This window comes from Octodon degus, unplaced genomic scaffold (genome assembly GCF_000260255.1).
Source record: "Octodon degus isolate 3935 unplaced genomic scaffold, OctDeg1.0 scaffold00070, whole genome shotgun sequence".
NCBI classification, from domain to species: domain Eukaryota; kingdom Metazoa; phylum Chordata; class Mammalia; order Rodentia; family Octodontidae; genus Octodon; species Octodon degus.
Genome location: NW_004524646.1, coordinates 12,220,545 through 12,231,596, shown reverse-complemented (window position 1 = coordinate 12,231,596; position 11,052 = coordinate 12,220,545). Strand labels below are relative to the sequence as shown.

Genomic DNA, 11,052 nt, shown 5'->3' with positions numbered 1-11,052 from the left:
AAGCTGGTACACATACTACAGCGCCCCTCCGGCTGCACAACAGAGCTTTCGGTCTCCTTTTCCAATGAACAGTGTTATTTTAGGAAATCTCCCAGACAAACGAGACTTCCTTAAAGCCCACCCTCCCTAGGGGGTCTTTGTTTTAGATTTAGATGCTACCAATTCTGGACCAAAGTCTTTAGGGCTTCCTCTTACAAATCAAGGGGACACACTGGGTGCTGGTCCAGGATGTGAAGCAGTGTAAGGGGCCCCACAGAGGTCCTGCCCACCTACCTGCCCCTCACAGGCTCTGAAAGCAGTGCCCGCTTCCAAAGTCTCCTATGGGATAGGGGTGGTCACAGCTGCAGGACCCATGAGAGCCTGCGGATCACTTCTCCCACCCACCGCCCAGGCATATGCTCTCTGAGGCATTTTCAGACAGGCTCTCTGAAGTCATCTCAGGAGACAACAAATGCTGTGCTTCTTCCTAACCGCTCTGGGTGAACCAGATGCACACACACACACACGCACACACACACGCAGAGTCCCCTGCTCCTCCCTTGCTCCAGCTTTGGGAAACAGCATCAGAACACAGGTAAGTCAGAGAGCAGGCTTCCCACATTCTGTCTTGGGCAGATCCTCAGCTAGACTGGAAGTGGCTCAACGCCCCTGGGAAGTACGTAGACAAGGCCCTTCCATATAAATACATATACATGAAGATATGTGTAAATGTATGTATATATGTGTAAATGTATGCATACATGTATACATTGATGTGCATACATATGTGTATATATAGCATATATATCGTCTCTCTCCCACATATATCATATATACATATCTATCTCTCTCCCTCTTCCTTCTAACTACACAAAGATAAGTTATAAAAGGAGGAACCCTTCCACTCACCATCAACTGCTCCTTTTCAAAATCCTGCCCACATCAGTGAAATCCAACATATTTAGCAGCCTGCTCTGCTTGGGCACCTGCCCACCAGCAGCGTCGCTGTGAGACGGGGAGGCAGTCCACAGCCCACCTCGCTGCCAACATGAGCTGCAAGTCTGGCAGCACCAGGCCCCCACTGTCCATCACTTGCAGGAGGGACTCAGGAAGATACTGGGCAAAATCAGGCGAGGTCAGACAGCAGCCCAACCCAAAGTTGGAGGCCTGGGAAGCACAGGCCCAAAGCCCAGGTATGTCATTTACTTTCCTGTCACTGGAACAAAATACCCAACACCCATAACTTAGAAGACAAAAGGCTTCTGTTGCCTTCCGTGGTCCAGGGGTTCTGTTCATGGGCTGCTGGCTCCCTGGCGGAAGGGCATAGCGGAGGAAAGCTGCTCACCTCATGGCAGCCTGGAAGCAGAGGGAGGACAGAGGAGGGAGCCATGAGTGCACCCCTCTGGGTCGCAGCCCTAGTGACCCACATCTTCCAGCCAGGCCCCACCTCCTCATAGCACCTTCAGCTATGAACACTTCAGTGGAGGAATCCCCCCATGATCACACCCTCCCTGGGACACAATCACCTTCCACATCTGTGAGGCTTTGGGGGGACACTTAGACCAAACCACAGCACCAAGCATACCCAGCCAATGGAGCGCAGAAAATATTCCCTTCCCAGCATCAAGGTGGAACTGAGGGCTGCCAACAAGGACAGCTCCTCTGTGAAGTGGCATTTGGTTCTAAGGCCTTAAGAGGCCTCCAGGACCAGCCATCCACCTGGCCACCTCAGTCCCCGGTCCCTCCAGACATACAAGCTGAGAGCATGTGGCTCGACGCTCCCATCGTGGCCTGGAGATCACCCCCAGAGCGGAAGGTGAGCATCTGTGCTCCTCTGGGGCAAGCTGCATTCTTTCCTGCAACCTGCCAATCTCACAGAATGGAGCCATTGCAGCTGTGGCTGCTGCCCTGCAGCCCATGGATCTGCAGAAGTTTCCAGAACTTGTCAAGAGCATCAGCCACCCCCAGAGGCACAGTGTGGAGCCCATCGCTGACGTGGTGAGGCCCATCTGTCCCTTTCTTGCAGTCCAGTCTGCACCACCAACTTTGAGTCTTGCTGCTGCCCACACACACCATGTATCTGCCCAACCTCCAGGTGGCCCAGTCTGCCAGGGTTCAAGATTCAGACAAGCCAGCAGAACTGTGGGGATTTGCCCAGCATTCAGTGCTAGGTGGACACTGACCTTGGACAGTCTTGGCCTATGCACATGCTCAAGAATAAATCTTGGGCCCAACCATCCCCAACTACAGCCACTGTCAATGACCTGACTCCCCAAAAAAGGCCACCACAAAGATCTACTGCTGCTGCAGGGTGGCTACCCTCTGTTGCCAGGACCTGTCACCTATCATAAGACCTCAGTCAGCCTTAGACAGGGATGGGCAGGGACCAGGACTCGTGGGGCTCGAGGTCTTGAGAACTGAGGCCACATCAGCTCTTTCACTATGGAACTTAGCAACTACTTTTGGTTCTTCTATAATTCCCCTCCATTTAAAAAAAAATCTGATTAAAATACTTAACAAAAGGATACATTTTGACCACTTCAAAAGCGTTATCCAGCAGCATTAAATTCAAAATACAAAATCCCCATCTCCCTTAATCTTCAGAACATTTTCTTTTCCCCAAATTGTACATTCATTGCTGAACGTTCTGTTAGAAGCTGGGGGCTGGCTAGACGTGGGTCACTGCGGGTGCTGACCTGGAAGGGCGGGCACATTCTTGTCCTTGGCCTCTCTCTCTCTCTCTCTCTCTCTCTCTCTCTCTCTCTCTCTCTCTCTCTCTGTTTTCTGGAAGTCATGGATTTAGCATCATGTCCTCCACTGGGCCCCTCTGCCATCTCACTTCTGCCTAGAAGCCAGCTGACCACGGACTAAAGCCATAGGCCAAAACAAATCTCTTCTCCCTTAACTTGTGGGTGTTGGGTATTTTGTCCCAGCAACAAAAAGTGGCCAACACAGATATAGATACCAAGAGTAGAGTCACCACTGTGGCTGTAGCTTTGTGGTTGAAAATCCTTTGGAACACATTTGTCAAAGGAGTTTCCAAAGGTTTGGAGATGCCAACTAGAGAAGCTCAGAAATGCTGAAAGTTAGTTTAATGGGAGATTCTGGTCAGAGCTCAGAAGACCAAAATAGAAATGCAGATGGTAAGCACCAGGCTCAGGAAGTTCAAGCTGAAAGCCTGGGCTCCATTGACAGCTGCAATACAGGCTTGTTTGTTACCTTCTGGCAGAAAATTTGTCTTCATTTTACCCACATCCCAAGAATTTGTGGGAGACTAAAATTGAGGGTGGTGGACTAATGAATCTGGCAGTGGAAATTTCAAAGCAGCCCAATGTTCAGGATGTAACATAGGTACTGGTGGCTGTTTTTAGCCAGATCTACAGTGAAAATCAGTATCAGAAAGCCCACGTGAAATGTTTGCAGCTTCATATGGAAGAAAGCACCTATAAGGTTAAGCCAAGTGAGTGAACAGTTCCTGAAAAAATGAGCCTTAAAATAAGCCAAGTGTTTTGCATCAAAACAGTAGCAAAAATGGCTCGACGGCATCTCAAGAATCAGCATTTGCCCTTCACAGGCTCAAAGGTACAAAACTATAAGCTTTCATTTGAGAAGAGAGCCCATGAACAGCCCTCTAAGGAAGTTGCCTACAAACTTGGTTACCCAAGATTCACTTCCTAATGCTCAGCAAGCCCAGCAGGGAGGTCTCTGCATCCATGACCTCAAAGGTCCTGACTACTGCTTGATATGTGGCATCAAACCTTTCCAACAACCACATGGTACTGATTTTATGGATATACATAAAGCAAGAACTGTGGTGTCAGGGAGGCTTCGAACATATTTCAGAAGAAGGCCTGAGAGGACAATGAATGGAACTGTTAGAGTGAAGCTGAAAGTACAGTGGAAACTCTATAGGTATATGGAGGTGCCAGAAACACGCAAAGCCCATTAAGGAAGCCACAGGCTATGAGCAGAGCCACCCTAAGAGAGAGTCTGTGTAGGAGCTGGCCAGATAGCTCAGTGGATTAAAACACCTGCTTAGGCAGATGCAGGGCCCAGGGTTTGATCCCCAGCGTGCCATGCCAGCCCCACCCTCGGGGCACACTGAGATGGTGAGTGAGACTGGGCATGGTGGCATGTGCCTGTAATCCCAGCACTTGTGAGCCTCAAAACAGGAGGGTCACTACAAGTACAATCTGTGTAGTAAGACCCTGTATACCCTGAACTAAATATATTGAGAGAGAGACAGAGAGACAGAGAGACAGAGAGACAGAGAGAGAGAGAGAGAGAGAGAGAGAGAGAGAGAGAGAGAGAACGCCACGTGGATTGCAACTGGCAGTGCCACAAGGGCGAGTTCGTCTCCCCACAGTTTGCCCAGGTACTGCGTACGGAGCTGCAGGACTTAACACTCGCCATGCTGGTTGCTGGTCTTCCTTCACCCCACTCCTTTCCACCCCTCTATGCTTCCTTCTTGGAATGGGAATATTAACCTTACACCATTCTATGTTGGAAGCATTTAACTTTCTTCTGTTTTAATTTTTACAGGGCTTCAACTAAAGGGTACGCCTTCAGTCTCAGATGAGATGCTTCAGCAGTGGCACCGGTAAGACTTCGGTGCCTTTTAGTGATGGACTAACTGCATTTGACCTAATTAAATGAACATGAGTTGTTGGAAGCTAGGGTGGAATATTAGGGTGTAGATCTAAAATGGCCTGGGAGTTTCCTGTGTTCGGAGGGTGCTTGGATCACCAAGAGGCACAGCCACTGGTGAATACAACTACTGAGCTCGAAAGCTGGGTGTCATGCCAGGAGGTGGGGCCCGCTGGAGGCGGGTCTCGGGGGCGTGACCCAGGAGGGCTGCTTCCTCCTCCCCCCTCTCTCAGCTTCCCGGATGTCAGGAGCTGAGTACCTCTGCCTGCACGGTGCCCTCGCCATGCTCCTTGTGCCTCAGAACCAGCTGAACGTGGTCTGAAGCCGTGAGCTCCTGAGTTGTGGGTATCAGGCATTTTGTCCCAGGGATGAGAAAGTGGCTCGGAGACCCTCGCTCTGCTAACCAGTCCAGACGACCCCCGACAGGCTTCCTGTGGCTGTCAGTTTGCCTGCTCTCGACCCCTCATAGGTGCCCTCGCCTTTTCCATCCCCCGGTCCCTGCTGCCTGGCCCTGGCTTCCGGCCACTCTCAGGTCCCTGCCCTCTCCACACTGTACCTCTGAGGGGCTTTTCCAAAGTGCAGGTCAACCAAGCCCCTAGCCCCGCGCCAAAGCTATTCCCTGCACCGTCCTTAGGTGCACACAGACACACTCCCTGTCGCTTCCTTCACCTCTCCCCACACCCACCCAGCCCACAGTCTCACCATCCAGCATGGCCCAGCCCTGCCCGCCCCCCCCCCCCGCTGTAATGGCCAAGTCCTCCCTGTGGCACCAGGTCCCACTTGTGCATCACCGTACATGCCACTCCCCCTGCCCGCAAGCTCTCCCGCTCCATGGTGCGACACCTCCTCCGACGCCCAGCACAGACGCCAGGAGAGAGCACCATGCCCCACCCCTGAACATCGGCATCTAAGGGTGGCTCCTCACCTGGACCACAACTCACTGCACACCTACCACTGGGCACTGTCCTCTACCCCATCTTGCCCAGCCCTGCACTGGCAACCCCTTGAGGAGCTGGTGGTGAGTGGTTGCTCAATAAATATTAAATGAAGGAATTAATGGACGAGGCCCTAATAACAACTAAAAGTGCACAGCCCCTCCCGGGGCCTGACCTGCTTTCTGAGCCCTCACCAGCTGCTTGGAAAGGGGCCTCAATTCCTCTGCTGTGCAAACTTTCATATCAGCGAGCCTCTGACTGCGGTGCTCTGGCAGCATGGAAGCCCCCGCAGGACAGCTGGCTCGGCCTTGGCACTGGAGGGCAGGCTGAGGGAGGCCCATCTCTCAGAGAAGAGCACATGCACTTTCACTACAGAGAGGATAGTGGCTGGGGAAGGCTGGAGCTTCCCTGGAGCCCGTGGATGAAGATGCCAGAGCACAGCGGGGCTGCGTTGGTGGTCTGTGGAGTTGCTGTATCAAGCTGTGCCTGAAGCTTCCAAATATTTTAGTTACTTGAGCCAACCAAGCCCCTTGATGTCGAGTTTTAGCTCTTTGCAACATAAGGAGTTCTGAGAAGAACAATATCTTTTGTGGGTACCTGAGGCCCGAGGACAGTCGGGCAATACAGGATTCAGTGAGTGGAGGGTACAGAGAGCAAGGCCTGGGCAGACCCAGACAGGGGCAGAGCGAGCAAGCTGGAAGCCCACTGCCTTCCTGGTCATCGCAGCAGCAAAGCCGCTCGGCTCAGCTGCTGTGAAGCCTGAGGCCATCACAGGACACGCTGAGGACCAGTCCCAGAGGCAAGGAGGGCTACTGGGGGCAGCAGGTATGGCTCAGCAGACACAGCCCATGAGGATGCTGGGGCGGATCCTTCCCTCTGGAGGACCCCAGAGGTGGAGAAATCCAAGGTGGAGCCAGGGCGGACGTGGGCCAGGGCAGCACATGGGTACCACTGGCTCACTGAGCTCAAAAAGTTCTGTGTTTACCTCCACTGCTGTGTTTGTGCGTCTGTGGACACAATGACTGGACCCGTGAGGATTTAGGAACTTCCTGTTGGTCACAGCAATAAAGCCACCACCTTCTCATGCTCAGTATTGTGGCCACAAGCAGCTATATACCCAGCAGGTGGGACATGCAGCATGGGACAGAGACAGCAGCTCACGGGGCCCCAGCTGCCCAGTGTGGGCAGGGTCTGCCCTGCACAAGCACTAAATAACCCCTGAGTCGTCCTTGGTATCAGACCCACTTTACAAAAGGACAAGCCTGAGGCCATGTTTGTCCCTGGTCACTAGCTCCCAGGGCCCGCAGAGGGGCACAAACCCAGCTCCAGGCTTCTCTCTTGAATATTTATTCCCTCCGCTGCCCTCAGTGCCACAGGTTCCAAGGCACCCTGCACTGAGTCCCTGCCTGAAGGGGTGGGGACCCAGGAAAGCAAGATCACAATAAGGACACTGACTGCAAATTGGGGCCACTGGACAGAGGAGCTCAGGCTCCTGCCCTGGCTGCCCTCAGGAGCCCTGCTGAGGACATTCTGTGGAGCTCAACCCTCCAGTGGCCGTGGGCTTCCTGCCGGTGCCCTCCTTCCACACACACAGCCCAGTGGGCTGCAAAGGGCTTCGGAGAGAGACTAGCCTCTCTGCCCTCGCATCCGACCGGCCAGTCTCCCCCGACCTAGAGCTCGCAGTGCCTGGAAGGCAAAAGAGCCCAGCGAGGTGGTCATGGGAGAGGAGCCAGGTGCCCACAGAGCAGCCATCTGCTCCACGGCCCAAGCCTGACGGCCACAAGCAGGACGAGAGCTGGCAGGCAGCAAGGACGAGGAGGGGAGGGCTGATGGGCGGGCAGTGTCCCCACCCTGCCAGGGCACATCCTGAAATCAGAGCAGGGGACACTGCGCAGCATGCCAGTGACCTGCAGACCAGGCCCAGAGGGGGAGGGCAGCTCAGCGTCCGAGTCATCTCCTTTCAAAGTCCCCGGCACAAAGCAGGCACAGCTGTGCGCCTCCGCGCAGAAAGGACAATCACCGGCATTCTGTCCCAATTGTGCCGACTCTCTCCCTTTTTAATGCAAAATATAGAAACATTACAAATAATATTGAAGTTCTCTGTGTGCCCTGGAGTGGGGCAGAGACCATCCGGGATGCACGTGGCTGTCACCACCCAACACCAGGGAAGGACAGCAGGCCTTGGAGCTCGCAGTGTGCGGGGTGTGAGGGTCTCACCTCCCACAACTCTGCACTCCTCCAGACAACACAAGCAAGGCTCGTCCCTGCAGCAAGCAAGGGGTACGGAGCGGCTGACACGCAGGTACCGCTGTCTGCAGAGACGAGACAGGTGAGCAACCCCACGGTGGGGGCACAGGCAGCTTCTCAGGTCCTCCCTACGGCCATTGCAGCCTCCCTCCTGCAGGGATCACGGGAGCCCTTGGTTCCAGATGGCGCTTGCATATGTCAGCCCCCCCCCAGGGAAAAGAGACCTTGACTCACTCGAGGGTGTGAGGACACCTCTCCCTGTTGGTCTCCTGGGACACTACACAGCAGCTGGCCCAGTCGTCCTGAGCTGCCCACCACAGCTGGAGCAGTAGCACTCCTGTGACTGCCTAGTGGCCAAGGGCTACATGGGTGAATCTGCAGACCAAAACAAATGGGAGTTCCCAGAGTAAGGTGCAGGGAAGGGTGCCAGTGGGCAGGGGCAGCAGAAGGCCCTGGGGTGAAGCTGGGTCAGGTATGCAGAGGCACCCCACGCACGGCCCCAACCACCATCAGAACCTCAGCACTTACCTGCACCAGCGCAGCACAACCTGCCTGCCGTCCTGCGGCCACTTCTGGAGCTTCCACACCTCACTGTCCCCTCCACAGTGACTCCACAAGCCGCACAACCACACTGTCCCCTCCACTGCATGTCCTGGGCCAAGTGAGCGGCATCTGAGAAGAGACACAAGGTCAGAAAGCAGAGCTGGGAGCAAAGACCACCCCTGGGCCCGTGTCATGGGGCACGAGCAGACAAGACCCAGAAGGAGCCATGTGTGGAGAAGCAGGTGGGCAGAGCACAGGGGCAGCACAGACGCAGGGTCCCGGCACAAAGCCAAGCCCACCGGGGCGGGTAGGGAGCGTGCGGGAACCAGGCCCAGCCCATCTCCCCCACGCCAGGCCCTAATCCTCGGGAAATGTAAGCTGAGCTGGGACAGGAGGCTGCACCCATTAAAATAAGGCTTGGCTGCAAGTCAGGAGGCCTAAAATAACTGAGGATTAAATGCACAAGAGTTTATTTTTTTTTTCAAGTAGAAGAGTTTGGGAGGCCAGCCACGGAGAGCTGCGGTGGCTGCTCCAGCACCACCGAGGATGGGCTCCTTCTATCTGCCTACCTTTCCTGTGTCTTCCACCCTGCACGTGGCCACCTGGTCTAGGGAGGTGTCTAGAGTTCCAGCCATCGCATCACTGGGATCAAGGAGAAGAACTCCACGTGCAAAGACAGCCCTGGGTGTCCCAGGCTTCAGCCACGGGACTGGCAGTGCCTCAGTGTGAGCACCCCACCCCTGCCAGGGATGAGAAGGGGCAGGACGAAGTCCGCCTGCAGAGCTCAGGAGGCAGTGTGTGCTCGGCTGACAGCCGCAGGAGCCTCGCTTGCAGAGCTCAGGAGCAAGCCTTGGAAGGATCGGATTGTCTGTCTCCAACTCACTTCACTGTGAATCAGAACCCAGCGCCACACATATGTATTTAAAGAAAGAGGTAAATCCCAGCACCTGCCAAAGTAAAACCACAAGGTCTGACATCCAATTAAAAATTACCAGCCACTGAAGAAGGACAAGATATCAGTCAAGGTAGGAAGGAAACTCAGTAGCCGGAGGTCTGGGAATGACCAGGTGGCAGAATGGGCGGAGCAGATGACAAAAGGGGCGATCAAGGAAATCACCATGGTGGAGAACAGGCAAGTAGGATATTTCTAAAGGTCAGATCAAGCTTCCAGGGTTAAAAAAAATTAACTGTGTGAAATGAAAAACACAACGGATGGAATAACAGCAGGGTACACATCGCAAACCGGAAAGATTAGTAAATATAAAGGGATGGCCACTGGGACTGCCCAAGGTGCAAAACACAAAGCGCTGTGAGACCACACCACGGGCCTAGCACATGTGCAGCGGCTTCCCCTGCAGTGAGGGGTGAAAGGACCAAAACGGAAGAAGGTGCTTGAAAAATGACTATGGTTTTTCTAAATTTAAGGAAAATTTTAAATCTACAGATTCAAGATCTCAATGGCAATAAGCAGAGAAAAGAAAAAGAAAAAATGTGACGACAATCACACCAACATACATCATGATCAAGCCCAGAAACCCAGGCAACAAGAGCCTAGACAGGCACGTGCAGACTTAAAGGCAAGAAGGACGGTAGATCACTTGCGGGAACAGTCACAGCATGCAAGAGACTCACTGTGCGGGGATACGTGTGTGCGTCCCCGAAGGGCTCCTGTGTTGGATCTCGTTCCAACTGTCAGGGGCTGAGAGGGTGGAAACAAGTGGGCCACGCTGTTCGGAGTTGGGGGCCTTTGGAAGACGGCCGTGCTTCACTGTGAAGCCCCCACACCTAAATCCTGGTGGCTTCCCAAGAAGAGGGGCACAGGTAAGGACAGACACATGTTCCCTGCCTCTCACCGTGGGTGGCCCTGTGCCACCTCCACACGTGTCGCAAGAAGGCCACCCCCATTGCGGCTCACTGAATGAACCCCTTCCGAAGCATAAGCCCAAATACACCGCTTCTCTTTATAACACGCTTTGTCTGTGGTATTGCCTTATCAGCAACAGAAAATAGACTACAACAGAAACAATCCAGGCTGAAAGAAAAGAGAGCGACATCTTTATTAAAAGAAAACCAGATTGTCTACCTGAAATTTAATACACAGACAAAACACCTTTCAAACACAGACGTGAATAAAGACCTTTTCCAGATCTTCAAATTCTGAACAGAACTCACTAGTAGCAGACCTGCACAAAATGTTAACGGGGTTCTCGGAGCAGCAGGAGCGCACTCACAGAAGGGGTCCGGACCTGTGTGTGGCAGGAGCGCGGATGTGCAAGGGGCTCTTATACAGGACGACCACGGGTTTTTCCTCGCCCTTGCGTCTACGCGTCTCTTTACAGGATACTTAATTCTCTAAGCAAAAACAAAATAATAGAAATGTGCTGTAGGACTTTTCACATCCATAGAAATGATCTGCATGAGCGGGAGTGAAAGCAGCATTTGTAAGGTTGTTACATTATACGAAGAAATACGATCTGAAGGTCGCTAAGTTACCGGCGTGTGCCGCAAGCCTTGGGAGTCACTAAGCGGCAACCACAGCACACACGGAACTCGCGCACAAAGGCCCACTGATAAGCTAACGAGAGGAGGGTGAAAAGGAATTAGCAAATTATTCAACTCAAGAGCCGGGGAGATGGCTCAGTGGCACACGCCCCTGCCTGCCACGCACAAGGTACTGAGTTCCATCCCAGGGACAAAAACA

The 11,052-nt window shown here is 53.5% G+C and overlaps 1 pseudogene across 1 annotated transcript in view; it reads left to right on the top strand.

Moving 5' to 3' along the window:
* Positions 1–4,948, top strand: part of LOC101577319 — a 26,867-nt pseudogene extending 21,919 nt beyond the window's left edge. Inside the window, exons 2-4 of the transcript XR_002821903.1 lie at positions 1,712–1,795; positions 1,858–1,977; positions 4,928–4,948. The product of XR_002821903.1 is annotated as a pyruvate kinase PKM-like (transcript). The remainder of the gene's footprint in view (positions 1–1,711; positions 1,796–1,857; positions 1,978–4,927) is intronic.
* Positions 4,949–11,052: the final 6,104 nt, after the last annotated feature.